The 20778-nt window shown below is 44.0% G+C and overlaps 1 protein-coding gene across 3 annotated transcripts in view; it reads left to right on the top strand.

Moving 5' to 3' along the window:
• The window catches only part of LOC138491108 (probable cation-transporting ATPase 13A4), a 1567030-nt gene that overhangs the window by 1056168 nt on the left and 490084 nt on the right, over positions 1-20778 (top strand). The gene's annotated exons all lie outside the window — the stretch shown is intronic.

The raw sequence follows: 20778 nt of genomic DNA on the forward strand, positions 1-20778 counted from the left end.
GCCAGCTAACCTGATTGTGTCCAGATAGCCACACTATGCATTTAGCTGGATTCTGGCAGATAGCCTGTTTGCCTGTTTGTGCCAGATAGCCTGATTGTGCCAGATAGCCACATTACGCATTTAACCTGATTTTCGCATTTAGCCTGATTGTGCTAGATAGTCATCTTTCACATTTAGCCAGACTGTGGCAGATAGCCTGATTGTGCCAGACCACCTCTTTGTGCCAGATAGCCTGATTGTGCCATATAGCCATCTTTCACATATACACTGATTGCGCCACATAACCTGATTGTGCCAGATAGCCATCTATCACATTTAGCCTGATTGCGCCATAACCTGATTGTGCCAGATAGCCATATATCGCATTTAGCCAGATTGCACCACATAACCTGATTGTGCCAGATAGCCACACTATGCATTTAGCCAGATTCTGGCAGATAGCCTGTTTTCCTGTTTGTGACAGATAGCCTGATTGTGCCAGATAGCCACATTCTGCATTTAACCTGACTTTCACATTTAGCCTGATTGTGCCAGATAGCCTGTTCGTGCCAGATAGCCTGTTTGTGCCAGATAGCTATCATTCACATTTAACCAGACTGTGCCAGATAGCCTGGTTGTGTCAGATAACCACATTTTGTGTTCAGCCTGATTGTAACAGATAACCTGATTGTGTCCAGATAGCCACACTATGCATTTAGCCGGATTCTGGCAGATAGCCTGTTTGCCTGTTTGTGCCAGATAGGCTGATTGTGCCAGATAGCCACATTACGCATTTAACCTGATTTTCGCATTTAGCCTAATTGTGCTAGATAGTCATCTTTCACATTTAGCCAGACTGTGGCAGATAGCCTGATTGTGCCAGACCACCTCTTTGTGCCAGATAGCCTGATTGTGCCATATAGCCATCTTTCACATATACACTGATTGCGCCACATAACCTGATTGTGCCAGATAGCCATCTATCACATTTAGCCTGATTGCGCCATAACCTGATTGTGCCAGATAGCCATATATCGCATTTAGCTAGATTGCACCACATAACCTGATTGTGCCAGATAGCCACACTATGCATTAACCAGATTCTGGCAGATAGCCTGTTTTCCTGTTTGTGACAGATAGCCTGATTGTGCCAGATAGCCACATTCTGCATTTAACCTGACTTTCACATTTAGCCTGATTGTGCCAGATAGCCTGTTCGTGCCAGATAGCATGTTTGTGCCAGATAGCTATCATTCACATTTAACCAGACTGTGCCAGATAGCCTGGTTGTGTCAGATAACCACATTTTGTGTTCAGCCTGATTGTAACAAATAACCTGATTGTGTCCAGATAGCCACACTATGCATTTAGCCGGATTCTGGCAGATAGCCTGTTTGCCTGTTTGTGCCAGATAGGCTGATTGTGCCAGATAGCCACATTACACATTTAACCTGATTTTCGCATTTAGCCTGATTGTGCTAGATAACCTGATTGTGCCAGATAGCCATCTATCACATTTAGCCTGATTGCGCCATAACCTGATTGTGCCAGATAGCCATATATCGCATTTAGCCAGATTGCACCACATAACCTGATTGTGCCAGATAGCCACACTATGCATTTAGCCAGATTCTGGCAGATAGCCTGTTTGCCTGTTTGTGACAGATAGCCTGATTGTGCCAGATGGCCACATTCTGCATTTAACCTGACTTTCACATTTAGCCTGATTGTGCCAGATAGCCTGTTCGTGCCAGCTAGCCTGTTTGTGCCAGCTAGCTATCATTCACATTTAACCAGACTGTGCCAGATAGCCTGGTTGTGTCAGATAACCACACTATGCATTTAGCCAGATTCTGGCAGATAGCCTGTTTGCCTGTTTGTGGCAGATAGCCTGATTGTGCCAGATAGCCACATTACGCATTTAACCTGATTTTCGCATTTAGCCTGATTGTGCTAGATAGTCATCTTTCACATTTAGCCAGACTGTGGCAGATAGCCTGATTGTGCCAGACAACCTCTTTGTGCCAGATAGCCTGATTGTGCCATATAGCCATCTTTCACATATACACTGATTGTGCCACATAACCCGATTGTGCCAGATAACCATCTATCACATTTAGCCTGATTGCGCCTTAACCTGATTGTGCCATATATCGCATTTAGCCAGATTGCACCACATAACCCGATTGTGCCAGATAGCCACATTCTGCATTTTACCTGACGTTCACATTTAGCCTGATTGTGCCAGATAGCCTGTTTGTGCCAGATAGCTATCATTCACATTCAACCAGATTGTGCCAGATAGCCTGGTTGTGTCAGATAACCACATTTTGTGTTTAGCCTGATTGTAACAGATAACCTGGTTGTGCCAGATAGCCTTTTTGTGCCAGATAGCCACATTTTCGGAGTTGGCCTGATTGTACCAGATAACCTGATTCTGCCGGATAGCCTGTTTGTGCCAGATAGCTTGAATGTATCAGATAGCCACATTACTCATTCAATCTGACTTTCTCATTTAGCCTGATTGTGCCAGAGAGCCTGTTTGTGCCAGATTGCCTGATTGTGCCAGATAGCCACATTACATATTTAACCTGATTTTCGCATTTAGCCTGATTGTGCTAGATAGTCATCTTTCACATTTAGCCAGACTTTGGCAGATAGCCTGATTGTGCCAGATAGCCTCTTTGTGCCAGATAGACTGATTGTGCCATATAGCCATCTTTCAGATATAGACTGATTGCGCCACATAACTTGATTGTTCCAGATAGCCATCTATCACATTTAGCCTGATTGTGCCATAACCTGATTGTGCCAGATAACCTCTTTGTGCAAGATAGCCTGTTTGTGCCAGATAGGCATCAATCACATTTAGTTTCAGTTTCAGTTTATTCATTTGTATTGCGCACCAGACCCGAGGGTATGAGGGCGCATGAGCAGCAAGGTGATTCAAAGCTTGAATTGAAAAGCCACATTACGCATTTAACCTGATTTTCGCATTTAGCCTGATTGTGCTAGATAGTCATCTTTCGCATTTAGCCAGACTTTGGCAGATAGCCTGATTGTGCCAGATAGCCCCTTTGTGCCAGATAGACTGATTGTGCCATATAGCCATCTTTCAAATATAGACTGATTGCACCACATAACTTGATTGTGCCAGATAGCCATCTATCACATTTAGCCTGATTGCACCATAACCTGATTGTGCGAGATAGCCATCTTTCACATTTAGTCCGATTGCACCACATAACCTGATTGTGTCCAGATAGCCACACTATGCATTTAGCTGGATTCTGGCAGATAGCCTGTTTGCCTGTTGTCCCAGCTAACCTGATTGTGTCCAGATAGCCACACTATGCATTTAGCCGCATTCTGGCAGATAGCCTGTTTGCCTGTTTGTGCCAGATAGCCTGATTGTGTCAGATAGCCTGTTTGTTTCGCATTCAGCCTGATTGTGCCAGATAGCTTGTATGTGCCAGATAGCCATCTATCACATTTAGCCTGATTGCACCACATAACCTGATTGTGCCAGATAACCTCTTTGTACAAGATAGCCTGTTTGTGCCAGATAGCCATCTATCACATTTAGCCTGATTGCGCCACAAAACCTGATTGTGCCAGATAACCATCTTTCGCATTTAGCCTAATTGCACCACATAACCTGATTGTGCCAGATAGCCACACTTTGCATTTAGCCTGATTCTTCCAGATAGCCTGATTGCGCTAGATAGCTACATTTAACCTGATTGTACCAAATAACCTGATTGTGCCCGATAGCTTCTGTGTGCCAGATAGCCTGAATGTGCCAGATAGCCACATTTCGCAATTAGCCTGATTGTACCTGATAACCTGTGCCAGCTAGCCTGATTGTGACAGATAGCTTGATTGTGCTGGATAGCCGCACTTCGCACTTAGCCTGAATGTGCAACATAGACTGATTGTGCAAGACAGCCTTATTTTCAAATTTTAACCTGACTGGGCCAGATAACCAGATTTTGCATTTAGCCTGATTGTACCAAACAGCTCATGTGGGCCTGATAGCCATAATTCAGCTATCCAGGAAACTCGAATCTCGGGTTGTCCCTCAAACTACTGTGCTCTGAAACTTAGGTATTTTCCCCACTGTCCAGGAAACATTAATCTAGGTGTCTCTCATTAACTGCTATATTCTGAATCTTAGACAACCATTTACCGGGATAGGCAGACCCCCAGAACAATAAGCCTCGAGTCCTATCAAGACTAGGATTTCCCCACTATGATCCAGCCCCTAGCAAATCCAGCAGTAAGGTAAGGACTCCCTGGCTACCTCGCCCGACAGCCTTCCTACCCCCCCAACTACCTCAAATATCAAGCCACAAACCACCTAGCGCTAAACCGCTATGCCTATAATCCCAAACACAAGGAAGCCAAGAACCCTCACAATCCCAATCCCTGTGAGACCTCTATCTGACATCCTGCAGCTTTAAGGAAATCAAAAGCTTTTTAAATCTGGATTAAATCCAAAGCGCCTGCTGAATCAACAGATGGTCCCAAGTGGGGGGCTTCCCAGTGTATACTTGCAACGGAAGATCACTTGGGAAGTGGATGCGTGAGCCATCGGGTGTGAGGGAGCCTGCCTACCACCTATCATTTACCATCTATGAGCATCTTGAGAAATGGTTTATGGATGGTGCTGGAAGGCAGAGATACAGGGGTGCTGCCACCCTCTGTCTCCATGTCGAGTGGGATGTCAGGTAAGTAGAACACTACAGAGGGCCCCTCTGAGACATCATGCTACCTACAGACATGTTCAGGTTCTACCTCTAGACCCCCATGGGCGGCTGTTCTGAGTCCAGACTGCCCTATGGCTTTGTGCCTCCTTGGCCAATATAGGGGTAGACATTCCTTCATACACCTTTGGGGCGCAATTTAATGTTGTGGAATGGGCTGTCCAGCAGAATCCATCCCTCCGGCCTTCCCAGCCACCCCTTGCGGATATGCTACAGGGAGAAGAGGAGATACTTTTAGAAAAGCCTGCTTTGCCTATGTATTTACCATGGAAAGGTGGCAATAATGTTAATAAGTTGCTTTCTGTACCAGCTTGCCCCCACTCCTCAGGGGGGGGGTCGGTTCCCACAGAATATCCGCTGGCTCAAACTCCTGATTAGTCAGCCACATCTCTCCCCCCTTATGTACCTGCTGAGAATTGCACTGTTGACTGTGGGAATAAACGGGTGGAAGTCTGTACAATTCAGTGTTTCCAAAATGTTGAGAAAACAAACCAGAAAGCGGCTGTGGCCAGTGGGGGCCTCTGACAAGTCTCAAGATTAATTTATTTTGCTAAATTTAAGTACTGATGATACTGAGGACCAACTGCTGTGCCGACCGATGGAAACAGCGACATTCTCTGAAGATTCCAGACCAGTAAGAACGGGTTCCACTAGACTGGAATCCTTATCGATTCCAGAAGCCGGCAAAAACACACCGGGCAGAGTAAAATGAAAATGGGCAAGCCCTATGAGAAGGGAGAAAAATCTGCTACTAGCGTCTAAGCTAATTATGCCTGATCATCTACGTTTAGGAAAGGATGTAGATGTGATATTGCAAAACCAACAGAGCAATACAACCAGCACATTCATGGAACTAGTTTTCAGTGAATCTCTTACAAAGGATGTGACAGATGCAGAATTATTGGAAGTTATCCGGTCGGAAGATCCTTTCCAACCGACTAGTAAGGCTCTGACACTACGTTCTGATATTTGTCAACTATCAGAGTCTCTGCAACATAAACTCCGTCAGCCGGACAAACGACTAAGACTGTCATCAAACTCTCTGTCATTGGATACCCAAGAAGTGGTGGTGATTTCTGATAACAGAACCATATGCCACACTGGCTCTAGCGCCATTGTCACCAAAATAGTTGTGCATGAATTACCACCTAACCGCTAGCAGGATTCCCGAGAGGGTTGGGATGCCTGAGCTTCAACAGGATATCCAGCTCCTACGAGGAAAGACTGTAGCCGTAAGGGACGCGGCTACAGGAAGTGTGACAAAGGATAGATATTCCCCAACTGTGCGCAAAGTAATAAACATGGAAGAGTATGGAAAATGACCTACTATCGCACCTAAATCACAGACTGCAAACACTATTGGCAGCCTATGCATCGGATCGAAACTTGACTGCTTTATGTGACTTAAATTCTACTTCTGCTTCCGAGAAGGATCCTCAGAAAGAAGATCCTACTAAGGCACGCCCTTCTATGGGCACCCAACCTGACAAACATTTAAGAACATCCAAGCAGGATCCTCTGGCTGATATGTCCATGATCACTATTGCAATGTCCCCTTTTATGAAACTCTACGAACAGATTCATGAACCCTTGGCTAATCACATCAGGCTTTTAGCCATGCCACATTCCAAGATGATATTTGTAGAAGGCTATGTTTTGGCTCAGAGACAATATGAGACAGCAAATAAGTTAATAAGCTGGTCGAATTTCAACCAGCTATACATTGAAGACCATACGAATAGACGGAATCCACCAGTGGAAATCAATCATCCTGATTCATCTAGACCACTATTGTAGCCAAAGACGAACCTACTGAAGATACTATTTCTGCTCAGGTCAATGATATTGGAGAAACTGGTGTAGACGATGATCTGATTTTGGTCAATCTGACGATGCGTGAACTGGCAAATACAATCCCGGATACAAATATGGTCGCAAGGGTACAGTCACAGAATATTGTCAATACTCAGGATCAGACAAATGACCAACTGAATAAATCAGTTAAAAAAACAGCCCTAAGCAGCGCAATAGAGAGAACGCGTTGAGAAACAAATACTATGCACTTTTTGGCACCCAAAAATCCCCATCATCTTTTCCATTAAAAAAAGTGTGCACGTACGAAGTAATGAAGCCTGCGGCTTCTTTAAAAAAAGATCTCTACCTTCTAAGGATAACAACTGCTAGGTCAAGAGCGAAACAACTAAATCGAAGGAAAATAGCCAACGACAACACACAACAACAACAAAAAACTAATAATAACAAGAAAAAACAGAGTGAAGAACAAAAGGAACCAAACAAATTGGTTCAGGAGGAGTTGAATCCCCTTCTCGATCTCTTAGTACACTCTATTGAAACAAATGAAAGTGATATTCATGCCGGGACAGAAATTAATTCAGAACAAGATGGCATAACTGCTTGGAATGCGGTCCGATTGCATAGTAGTGACTCCGAACGCCATAGTTTGGTGGCCCTAAACAATCAATCTGATGAAGATTTGCCTATTTTGACTCTGGCCGATAAAAGATAGCGTCTTAGTCTAAGAGCAAAGGCAGAATAGAGCAAAAGTGTCCCAAAATCCATTCTGGAGGATCGGAGAGAGGGGCATACTCTGTGTTCGGGACTAGACTTTTCACCTAAAACAAGCAAGACAAGCAGCAGGGGGGCAACTGGCCCCTTCCTTCCATTCAAACACTACAGAGGGCTCTTTGTGACACTGTCAGTCGAATTGACGAGCCTAGACCTTCTCCCAATTCACGACATAACACACAGGATGATAAGAGGAACTCAAACAGACAGGCTAAGGTCTCCCATGCTACTAAAGACTACTTGAGTTCCCTGTGACTGGAAAGAGAGTTTAGAGATCAGGATGATCTGACTCTGAACAGGCATAATGTAGTTAAACCTTGACATTGCATCCCTCAATTGAAGCAAATCACCAGAAAATATGTCACCTTAGTTGAATTCCAAAGAGAGGAAAGGTCAGACCCGGTACACCTCCACCTGAATTCTCTTATAGTTAAAAACATACTTCTGACAGCTACATAGAGTTTTTTGACTATGGGATTAGATCTGACTGTCCTCTCTCTGAGGTTGGAAGACTTAAGCAAATCTAAAATCAAGGGCCAACAGAGAAGAGACAATAAATCATTGACCATATGTGATAAGAAGCTATTGGGAACTCTGGTAGAGGAGGCCGGAGCTTCCAAAATTCCAATAACTAATGGCAGCCAAAGATCTCAATTGAACTATTTGGAGCCGATTATAACAATGACTATATCGACCGAAATGGCCCCAAGTCAAACTAACAGGCTGTCTCCACAATTTAATTCCTCTAAATCTTGTATTGAGGATCCTCATGGGACTGGCTGGCCACTACATAGGCATAGAAACATAACAATAGCAGCCGTCTGGTAATATCCATCCATAGGATGTAAAAACTCTTCAAGTCAAACTAACAGGCTGTCTCCACAATTTAATTCCTCTAAATCTTGTATTGAGGATCCTCATGGGACTGGCTGGCCACTACATAGGCATAGAAACATAACAATAGCAGCCGTCTGGTAATATCCATCCATAGGATGTAAAAACTCTTCTATCTTGGAATACAAGAGGCTATACACAGTTGCTAGAAGAAGGAACAGTGCCTTGGGAATAATTGGATTTTGTCTGTCTCCAAGAATTGTGGCTTCTGACTGAACCTACCTTGGATGGTTTTATGACCTTTCTCAATCCGGAAATAAAGGGAGAGTCTGGAAGACCCTGGGCGGGTTTACTTACTCTAATTACCAATAAAGCAACCTGCGAGCCAGTTAAGCATGTCAAGAGAGGGCCCTTTTTGCAATATACAATCTTGAGGAAGACTAAAAACCTCGTTAAGGGTTCTTCCACAGCGGATATCAATATTTTATTCCATCTGTCTCTAATTAACATATATTGGAGTGTAAAGGATATTACTCCAAAGAAAATGCGGGATCTACTGTCAGAAGCTATTGCGGGAAGCCAAAGATACAGGCTTCAACATTAGCCTAACAAGGAAAACAAATTTATGGTTCGAATTGATGAAACGCAGGGATCTACAAGTGACAAATGGACATTATGAAAATAATCTAACCAGACATCCAACGTGGAAAAGAAGTCCATCTTCATCAGTAATCGACTACATCTTTGTCTCGCAAAATATGACTAGAGACATTAAAGCCCTAGAAGTGATCACCTCAGCTCGGAATGATTATAACTGGTTAAAGCTAACCAGATTGCCAGATTGCCTGATTGTGTCAGATAGCCACATTACGCATTTAACCTGATTTTCGCATTTAGCCTGATTGTGCTAGATAGTCATCTTTCGCATTTAGCCAGACTGTGGCAGATTGCCTGATTGTGCCAGATAACCTCTTTGTGCCAGATAGCCTGATTGTGTCATATAGCCATCTTTCACATATACACTGATTGCGCCACATAACCCGATTGTGCCAGATAGCCATCTATCACATTTAGCCTGATTGCGCCATGATCCGATTGTGCCAGATAGTCATATATCGCATTTAGCCAGATTGCACCACATAACCTGATTGTGCCAGATAGCCACACTATGCTTTAGCCAGATTCTGGCAGATATCCTGTTTGCCTGTTTGTGCCAGCTAACCTGATTGTGTCCAGATAGCCACACTATGCATTTAGCTGGATTCTGGCAGATAGCCTGTTTGCCTGTTTGTGCCAGATAGCCTGATTGTGCCAGATAGCCACATTACGCATTTAACCTGATTTTCGCATTTAGCCTGATTGTGCTAGATAGTCATCTTTCACATTTAGCCAGACTGTGGCAGATAGCCTGATTGTGCCAGACCACCTCTTTGTGCCAGATAGCCTGATTGTGCCATATAGCCATCTTTCACATATACACTGATTGCGCCACATAACCTGATTGTGCCAGATAGCCATCTATCACATTTAGCCTGATTGCGCCATAACCTGATTGTGCCAGATAGCCATATATCGCATTTAGCCAGATTGCACCACATAACCTGATTGTGCCAGATAGCCACACTATGCATTTAGCCAGATTCTGGCAGATAGCCTGTTTTCCTGTTTGTGACAGATAGCCTGATTGTGCCAGATAGCCACATTCTGCATTTAACCTGACTTTCACATTTAGCCTGATTGTGCCAGATAGCCTGTTCGTGCCAGATAGCCTGTTTGTGCCAGATAGCTATCATTCACATTTAACCAGACTGTGCCAGATAGCCTGGTTGTGTCAGATAACCACATTTTGTGTTCAGCCTGATTGTAACAGATAACCTGATTGTGTCCAGATAGCCACACTATGCATTTAGCCGGATTCTGGCAGATAGCCTGTTTGCCTGTTTGTGCCAGATAGGCTGATTGTGCCAGATAGCCACATTACGCATTTAACCTGATTTTCGCATTTAGCCTAATTGTGCTAGATAGTCATCTTTCACATTTAGCCAGACTGTGGCAGATAGCCTGATTGTGCCAGACCACCTCTTTGTGCCAGATAGCCTGATTGTGCCATATAGCCATCTTTCACATATACACTGATTGCGCCACATAACCTGATTGTGCCAGATAGCCATCTATCACATTTAGCCTGATTGCGCCATAACCTGATTGTGCCAGATAGCCATATATCGCATTTAGCCAGATTGCACCACATAACCTGATTGTGCCAGATAGCCACACTATGCATTAACCAGATTCTGGCAGATAGCCTGTTTTCCTGTTTGTGACAGATAGCCTGATTGTGCCAGATAGCCACATTCTGCATTTAACCTGACTTTCACATTTAGCCTGATTGTGCCAGATAGCCTGTTCGTGCCAGATAGCCTGTTTGTGCCAGATAGCTATCATTCACATTTAACCAGACTGTGCCAGATAGCCTGGTTGTGTCAGATAACCACATTTTGTGTTCAGCCTGATTGTAACAAATAACCTGATTGTGTCCAGATAGCCACACTATGCATTTAGCCGGATTCTGGCAGATAGCCTGTTTGCCTGTTTGTGCCAGATAGGCTGATTGTGCCAGATAGCCACATTACACATTTAACCTGATTTTCGCATTTAGCCTGATTGTGCTAGATAACCTGATTGTGCCAGATAGCCATCTATCACATTTAGCCTGATTGCGCCATAACCTGATTGTGCCAGATAGCCATATATCGCATTTAGCCAGATTGCACCACATAACCTGATTGTGCCAGATAGCCACACTATGCATTTAGCCAGATTCTGGCAGATAGCCTGTTTGCCTGTTTGTGACAGATAGCCTGATTGTGCCAGATGGCCACATTCTGCATTTAACCTGACTTTCACATTTAGCCTGATTGTGCCAGATAGCCTGTTCGTGCCAGCTAGCCTGTTTGTGCCAGCTAGCTATCATTCACATTTAACCAGACTGTGCCAGATAGCCTGGTTGTGTCAGATAACCACACTATGCATTTAGCCAGATTTTGGCAGATAGCCTGTTTGCCTGTTTGTGGCAGATAGCCTGATTGTGCCAGATAGCCACATTACGCATTTAACCTGATTTTCGCATTTAGCCTGATTGTGCTAGATAGTCATCTTTCACATTTAGCCAGACTGTGGCAGATAGCCTGATTGTGCCAGACAACCTCTTTGTGCCAGATAGCCTGATTGTGCCATATAGCCATCTTTCACATATACACTGATTGTGCCACATAACCCGATTGTGCCAGATAACCATCTATCACATTTAGCCTGATTGCGCCTTAACCTGATTGTGCCATATATCGTATTTAGCCAGATTGCACCACATAACCCGATTGTGCCAGATAGCCACATTCTGCATTTTACCTGACGTTCACATTTAGCCTGATTGTGCCAGATAGCCTGTTTGTGCCAGATAGCTATCATTCACATTCAACCAGATTGTGCCAGATAGCCTGGTTGTGTCAGATAACCACATTTTGTGTTTAGCCTGATTGTAACAGATAACCTGGTTGTGCCAGATAGCCTTTTTGTGCCAGATAGCCACATTTTCGGAGTTGGCCTGATTGTACCAGATAACCTGATTCTGCCGGATAGCCTGTTTGTGCCAGATAGCTTGAATGTATCAGATAGCCACATTACTCATTCAATCTGACTTTCTCATTTAGCCTGATTGTGCCAGAGAGCCTGTTTGTGCCAGATTGCCTGATTGTGCCAGATAGCCACATTACATATTTAACCTGATTTTCGCATTTAGCCTGATTGTGCTAGATAGTCATCTTTCACATTTAGCCAGACTTTGGCAGATAGCCTGATTGTGCCAGATAGCCTCTTTGTGCCAGATAGACTGATTGTGCCATATAGCCATCTTTCAGATATAGACTGATTGCGCCACATAACTTGATTGTTCCAGATAGCCATCTATCACATTTAGCCTGATTGTGCCATAACCTGATTGTGCCAGATAACCTCTTTGTGCAAGATAGCCTGTTTGTGCCAGATAGGCATCAATCACATTTAGTTTCAGTTTCAGTTTATTCATTTGTATTGCGCACCAGACCCGAGGGTATGAGGGCGCATGAGCAGCAAGGTGATTCAAAGCTTGAATTGAAAAGCCACATTACGCATTTAACCTGATTTTCGCATTTAGCCTGATTGTGCTAGATAGTCATCTTTCGCATTTAGCCAGACTTTGGCAGATAGCCTGATTGTGCCAGATAGCCCCTTTGTGCCAGATAGACTGATTGTGCCATATAGCCATCTTTCAAATATAGACTGATTGCACCACATAACTTGATTGTGCCAGATAGCCATCTATCACATTTAGCCTGATTGCACCATAACCTGATTGTGCGAGATAGCCATCTTTCACATTTAGTCCGATTGCACCACATAACCTGATTGTGTCCAGATAGCCACACTATGCATTTAGCTGGATTCTGGCAGATAGCCTGTTTGCCTGTTGTCCCAGCTAACCTGATTGTGTCCAGATAGCCACACTATGCATTTAGCCGCATTCTGGCAGATAGCCTGTTTGCCTGTTTGTGCCAGATAGCCTGATTGTGTCAGATAGCCTGTTTGTTTCGCATTCAGCCTGATTGTGCCAGATAGCTTGTATGTGCCAGATAGCCATCTATCACATTTAGCCTGATTGCACCACATAACCTGATTGTGCCAGATAACCTCTTTGTACAAGATAGCCTGTTTGTGCCAGATAGCCATCTATCACATTTAGCCTGATTGCGCCACAAAACCTGATTGTGCCAGATAACCATCTTTCGCATTTAGCCTAATTGCACCACATAACCTGATTGTGCCAGATAGCCACACTTTGCATTTAGCCTGATTCTTCCAGATAGCCTGATTGCGCTAGATAGCTACATTTAACCTGATTGTACCAAATAACCTGATTGTGCCCGATAGCTTCTGTGTGCCAGATAGCCTGAATGTGCCAGATAGCCACATTTCGCAATTAGCCTGATTGTACCTGATAACCTGTGCCAGCTAGCCTGATTGTGACAGATAGCTTGATTGTGCTGGATAGCCGCACTTCGCACTTAGCCTGAATGTGCAACATAGACTGATTGTGCAAGACAGCCTTATTTTCAAATTTTAACCTGACTGGGCCAGATAACCAGATTTTGCATTTAGCCTGATTGTACCAAACAGCTCATGTGGGCCTGATAGCCATAATTCAGCTATCCAGGAAACTCGAATCTCGGGTTGTCCCTCAAACTACTGTGCTCTGAAACTTAGGTATTTTCCCCACTGTCCAGGAAACATTAATCTAGGTGTCTCTCATTAACTGCTATATTCTGAATCTTAGACAACCATTTACCGGGATAGGCAGACCCCCAGAACAATAAGCCTCGAGTCCTATCAAGACTAGGATTTCCCCACTATGATCCAGCCCCTAGCAAATCCAGCAGTAAGGTAAGGACTCCCTGGCTACCTCGCCCGACAGCCTTCCTACCCCCCAACTACCTCAAATATCAAGCCACAAACCACCTAGCGCTAAACCGCTATGCCTATAATCCCAAACACAAGGAAGCCAAGAACCCTCACAATCCCAATCCCTGTGAGACCTCTATCTGACATCCTGCAGCTTTAAGGAAATCAAAAGCTTTTTAAATCTGGATTAAATCCAAAGCGCCTGCTGAATCAACAGATGGTCCCAAGTGGGGGGCTTCCCAGTGTATACTTGCAACGGAAGATCACTTGGGAAGTGGATGCGTGAGCCATCGGGTGTGAGGGAGCCTGCCTACCACCTATCATTTACCATCTATGAGCATCTTGAGAAATGGTTTATGGATGGTGCTGGAAGGCAGAGATACAGGGGTGCTGCCACCCTCTGTCTCCATGTCGAGTGGGATGTCAGGTAAGTAGAACACTACAGAGGGCCCCTCTGAGACATCATGCTACCTACAGACATGTTCAGGTTCTACCTCTAGACCCCCATGGGCGGCTGTTCTGAGTCCAGACTGCCCTATGGCTTTGTGCCTCCTTGGCCAATATAGGGGTAGACATTCCTTCATACACCTTTGGGGCGCAATTTAATGTTGTGGAATGGGCTGTCCAGCAGAATCCATCCCTCCGGCCTTCCCAGCCACCCCTTGCGGATATGCTACAGGGAGAAGAGGAGATACTTTTAGAAAAGCCTGCTTTGCCTATGTATTTACCATGGAAAGGTGGCAATAATGTTAATAAGTTGCTTTCTGTACCAGCTTGCCCCCACTCCTCAGGGGGGGGGGTCGGTTCCCACAGAATATCCGCTGGCTCAAACTCCTGATTAGTCAGCCACATCTCTCCCCCCTTATGTACCTGCTGAGAATTGCACTGTTGACTGTGGGAATAAACGGGTGGAAGTCTGTACAATTCAGTGTTTCCAAAATGTTGAGAAAACAAACCAGAAAGCGGCTGTGGCCAGTGGGGGCCTCTGACAAGTCTCAAGATTAATTTATTTTGCTAAATTTAAGTACTGATGATACTGAGGACCAACTGCTGTGCCGACCGATGGAAACAGCGACATTCTCTGAAGATTCCAGACCAGTAAGAACGGGTTCCACTAGACTGGAATCCTTATCGATTCCAGAAGCCGGCAAAAACACACCGGGCAGAGTAAAATGAAAATGGGCAAGCCCTATGAGAAGGGAGAAAAATCTGCTACTAGCGTCTAAGCTAATTATGCCTGATCATCTACGTTTAGGAAAGGATGTAGATGTGATATTGCAAAACCAACAGAGCAATACAACCAGCACATTCATGGAACTAGTTTTCAGTGAATCTCTTACAAAGGATGTGACAGATGCAGAATTATTGGAAGTTATCCGGTCGGAAGATCCTTTCCAACCGACTAGTAAGGCTCTGACACTACGTTCTGATATTTGTCAACTATCAGAGTCTCTGCAACATAAACTCCGTCAGCCGGACAAACGACTAAGACTGTCATCAAACTCTCTGTCATTGGATACCCAAGAAGTGGTGGTGATTTCTGATAACAGAACCATATGCCACACTGGCTCTAGCGCCATTGTCACCAAAATAGTTGTGCATGAATTACCACCTAACCGCTAGCAGGATTCCCGAGAGGGTTGGGATGCCTGAGCTTCAACAGGATATCCAGCTCCTACGAGGAAAGACTGTAGCCGTAAGGGACGCGGCTACAGGAAGTGTGACAAAGGATAGATATTCCCCAACTGTGCGCAAAGTAATAAACATGGAAGAGTATGGAAAATGACCTACTATCGCACCTAAATCACAGACTGCAAACACTATTGGCAGCCTATGCATCGGATCGAAACTTGACTGCTTTATGTGACTTAAATTCTACTTCTGCTTCCGAGAAGGATCCTCAGAAAGAAGATCCTACTAAGGCACGCCCTTCTATGGGCACCCAACCTGACAAACATTTAAGAACATCCAAGCAGGATCCTCTGGCTGATATGTCCATGATCACTATTGCAATGTCCCCTTTTATGAAACTCTACGAACAGATTCATGAACCCTTGGCTAATCACATCAGGCTTTTAGCCATGCCACATTCCAAGATGATATTTGTAGAAGGCTATGTTTTGGCTCAGAGACAATATGAGACAGCAAATAAGTTAATAAGCTGGTCGAATTTCAACCAGCTATACATTGAAGACCATACGAATAGACGGAATCCACCAGTGGAAATCAATCATCCTGATTCATCTAGACCACTATTGTAGCCAAAGACGAACCTACTGAAGATACTATTTCTGCTCAGGTCAATGATATTGGAGAAACTGGTGTAGACGATGATCTGATTTTGGTCAATCTGACGATGCGTGAACTGGCAAATACAATCCCGGATACAAATATGGTCGCAAGGGTACAGTCACAGAATATTGTCAATACTCAGGATCAGACAAATGACCAACTGAATAAATCAGTTAAAAAAACAGCCCTAAGCAGCGCAATAGAGAGAACGCGTTGAGAAACAAATACTATGCACTTTTTGGCACCCAAAAATCCCCATCATCTTTTCCATTAAAAAAAGTGTGCACGTACGAAGTAATGAAGCCTGCGGCTTCTTTAAAAAAAGATCTCTACCTTCTAAGGATAACAACTGCTAGGTCAAGAGCGAAACAACTAAATCGAAGGAAAATAGCCAACGACAACACACAACAACAACAAAAAACTAATAATAACAAGAAAAAACAGAGTGAAGAACAAAAGGAACCAAACAAATTGGTTCAGGAGGAGTTGAATCCCCTTCTCGATCTCTTAGTACACTCTATTGAAACAAATGAAAGTGATATTCATGCCGGGACAGAAATTAATTCAGAACAAGATGGCATAACTGCTTGGAATGCGGTCCGATTGCATAGTAGTGACTCCGAACGCCATAGTTTGGTGGCCCTAAACAATCAATCTGATGAAGATTTGCCTATTTTGACTCTGGCCGATAAAAGATAGCGTCTTAGTCTAAGAGCAAAGGCAGAATAGAGCAAAAGTGTCCCAAAATCCATTCTGGAGGATCGGAGAGAGGGGCATACTCTGTGTTCGGGACTAGACTTTTCACCTAAAACAAGCAAGACAAGCAGCAGGGGGGCAACTGGCCCCTTCCTTCCATTCAAACACTACAGAGGGCTCTTTGTGACACTGTCAGTCGAATTGACGAGCCTAGACCTTCTCCCAATTCACGACATAACACACAGGATGATAAGAGGAACTCAAACAGACAGGCTAAGGTCTCCCATGCTACTAAAGACTACTTGAGTTCCCTGTGACTGGAAAGAGAGTTTAGAGATCAGGATGATCTGACTCTGAACAGGCATAATGTAGTTAAACCTTGACATTGCATCCCTCAATTGAAGCAAATCACCAGAAAATATGTCACCTTAGTTGAATTCCAAAGAGAGGAAAGGTCAGACCCGGTACACCTCCACCTGAATTCTCTTATAGTTAAAAACATACTTCTGACAGCTACATAGAGTTTTTTGACTATGGGATTAGATCTGACTGTCCTCTCTCTGAGGTTGGAAGACTTAAGCAAATCTAAAATCAAGGGCCAACAGAGAAGAGACAATAAATCATTGACCATATGTGATAAGAAGCTATTGGGAACTCTGGTAGAGGAGGCCGGAGCTTCCAAAATTCCAATAACTAATGGCAGCCAAAGATCTCAATTGAACTATTTGGAGCCGATTATAACAATGACTATATCGACCGAAATGGCCCCAAGTCAAACTAACAGGCTGTCTCCACAATTTAATTCCTCTAAATCTTGTATTGAGGATCCTCATGGGACTGGCTGGCCACTACATAGGCATAGAAACATAACAATAGCAGCCGTCTGGTAATATCCATCCATAGGATGTAAAAACTCTTCAAGTCAAACTAACAGGCTGTCTCCACAATTTAATTCCTCTAAATCTTGTATTGAGGATCCTCATGGGACTGGCTGGCCACTACATAGGCATAGAAACATAACAATAGCAGCCGTCTGGTAATATCCATCCATAGGATGTAAAAACTCTTCTATCTTGGAATACAAGAGGCTATACACAGTTGCTAGAAGAAGGAACAGTGCCTTGGGAATAATTGGATTTTGTCTGTCTCCAAGAATTGTGGCTTCTGACTGAACCTACCTTGGATGGTTTTATGACCTTTCTCAATCCGGAAATAAAGGGAGAGTCTGGAAGACCCTGGGCGGGTTTACTTACTCTAATTACCAATAAAGCAACCTGCGAGCCAGTTAAGCATGTCAAGAGAGGGCCCTTTTTGCAATATACAATCTTGAGGAAGACTAAAAACCTCGTTAAGGGTTCTTCCACAGCGGATATCAATATTTTATTCCATCTGTCTCTAATTAACATATATTGGAGTGTAAAGGATATTACTCCAAAGAAAATGCGGGATCTACTGTCAGAAGCTATTGCGGGAAGCCAAAGATACAGGCTTCAACATTAGCCTAACAAGGAAAACAAATTTATGGTTCGAATTGATGAAACGCAGGGATCTACAAGTGACAAATGGACATTATGAAAATAATCTAACCAGACATCCAACGTGGAAAAGAAGTCCATCTTCATCAGTAATCGACTACATCTTTGTCTCGCAAAATATGACTAGAGACATTAAAGCCCTAGAAGTGATCACCTCAGCTCGGAATGATTATAACTGGTTAAAGCTAACCAGATTGCCAGATTGCCTGATTGTGTCAGATAGCCACATTACGCATTTAACCTGATTTTCGCATTTAGCCTGATTGTGCTAGATAGTCATCTTTCGCATTTAGCCAGACTGTGGCAGATTGCCTGATTGTGCCAGATAACCTCTTTGTGCCAGATAGCCTGATTGTGTCATATAGCCATCTTTCACATATACACTGATTGCGCCACATAACCCGATTGTGCCAGATAGCCATCTATCACATTTAGCCTGATTGCGCCATGATCTGATTGTGCCAGATAGTCATATATCGCATTTAGCCAGATTGCACCACATAACCTGATTGTGCCAGATAGCCACACTATGCTTTAGCCAGATTCTGGCAGATATCCTGTTTGCCTGTTTGTGCCAGCTAACCTGATTGTGTCCAGATAGCCACACTATGCATTTAGCTGGATTCTGGCAGATAGCCTGTTTGCCTGTTTGTGCCAGATAGCCTGATTGTGCCAGATAGCCACATTACGCATTTAACCTGATTTTCGCATTTAGCCTGATTGTGCTAGATAGTCATCTTTCACATTTAGCCAGACTGTGGCAGATAGCCTGATTGTGCCAGACCACCTCTTTGTGCCAGATAGCCTGATTGTGCCATATAGCCATCTTTCACATATACACTGATTGCGCCACATAACCTGATTGTGCCAGATAGCCATCTATCACATTTAGCCTGATTGCGCCATAACCTGATTGTGCCAGATAGCCATATATCGCATTTAGCCAGATTGCACCACATAACCTGATTGTGCCAGATAGCCACACTATGCATTTAGCCAGATTCTGGCAGATAGCCTGTTTTCCTGTTTGTGACAGATAGCCTGATTGTGCCAGATAGCCACATTCTGCATTTAACCTGACTTTCACATTTAGCCTGATTGTGCCAGATAGCCTGTTCGTGCCAGATAGCCTGTTTGTGCCAGATAGCTATCATTCACATTTAACCAGACTGTGCCAGATAGCCTGGTTGTGTCAGATAACCACATTTTGTGTTCAGCCTGATTGTAACAGATAACCTGATTGTGTCCAGATAGCCACACTATGCATTTAGCCGGATTCTGGCAGATAGCCTGTTTGCCTGTTTGTGCCAGATAGGCTGATTGTGCCAGATAGCCACATTACGCATTTAACCTGATTTTCGCATTTAGCCTAATTGTGCTAGATAGTCATCTTTCACATTTAGCCAGACTGTGGCAGATAGCCTGATTGTGCCAGACCACCTCTTTGTGCCAGATAGCCTGATTGTGCCATATAGCCATCTTTCACATATACACTGATTGCGCCACATAACCTGATTGTGCCAGATAGCCATCTATCACATTTAGCCTGATTGCGCCATAACCTGATTGTGCCAGATAGCCATATATCGCATTTAGCCAGATTGCACCACATAACCTGATTGTGCCAGATAGCCACACTATGCATTAACCAGATTCTGGCAGATAGCCTGTTTTCCTGTTTGTGACAGATAGCCTGATTGTGCCAGATAGCCACATTCTGCATTTAACCTGACTTTCACATTTAGCCTGATTGTGCCAGATAGCCTGTTCGTGCCAGATAGCCTGTTTGTGCCAGATAGCTATCATTCACATTTAACCAGACTGTGCCAGATAGCCTGGTTGTGTCAGATAACCACATTTTGTGTTCAGCCTGATTGTAACAAATAACCTGATTGTGTCCAGATAGCCACACTATGCATTTAGCCGGATTCTGGCAGATAGCCTGTTTGCCTGTTTGTGCCAGATAGGCTGATTGTGCCAGATAGCCACATTACACATTTAACCTGATTTTCGCATTTAGCCTGATTGTGCTAGATAACCTGATTGTGCCAGATAGCCATCTATCACATTTAGCCTGATTGCGCCATAACCTGATTGTGCCAGATAGCCATATATCGCATTTAGCCAGATTGCACCACATAACCTGATTGTGCCAGATAGCCACACTATGCATTTAGCCAGATTCTGGCAGATAGCCTGTTTGCCTGTTTGTGACAGATAGCCTGATTGTGCCAGATGGCCACATTCTGCATTTAACCTGACTTTCACATTTAGCCTGATTGTGCCAGATAGCCTGTTCGTGCCAGCTAGCCTGTTTGTGCCAGCTAGCTATCATTCACATTTAACCAGACTGTGCCAGATAGCCTGGTTGTGTCAGATAACCACACTATGCATTTAGCCAGATTCTGGCAGATAGCCTGTTTGCCTGTTTGTGGCAGATAGCCTGATTGTGCCAGATAGCCACATTACGCATTTAACCTGATTTTCGCATTTAGCCTGATTGTGCTAGATAGTCATCTTTCACATTTAGCCAGACTGTGGCAGATAGCCTGATTGTGCCAGACAACCTCTTTGTGCCAGATAGCCTGATTGTGCCA

The sequence above is a fragment of the Ambystoma mexicanum genome, chromosome 10 (assembly GCF_040938575.1).
Source record: "Ambystoma mexicanum isolate Mex_15411 chromosome 10, UKY_AmexF1_1, whole genome shotgun sequence".
Taxonomy (NCBI): domain Eukaryota; kingdom Metazoa; phylum Chordata; class Amphibia; order Caudata; family Ambystomatidae; genus Ambystoma; species Ambystoma mexicanum.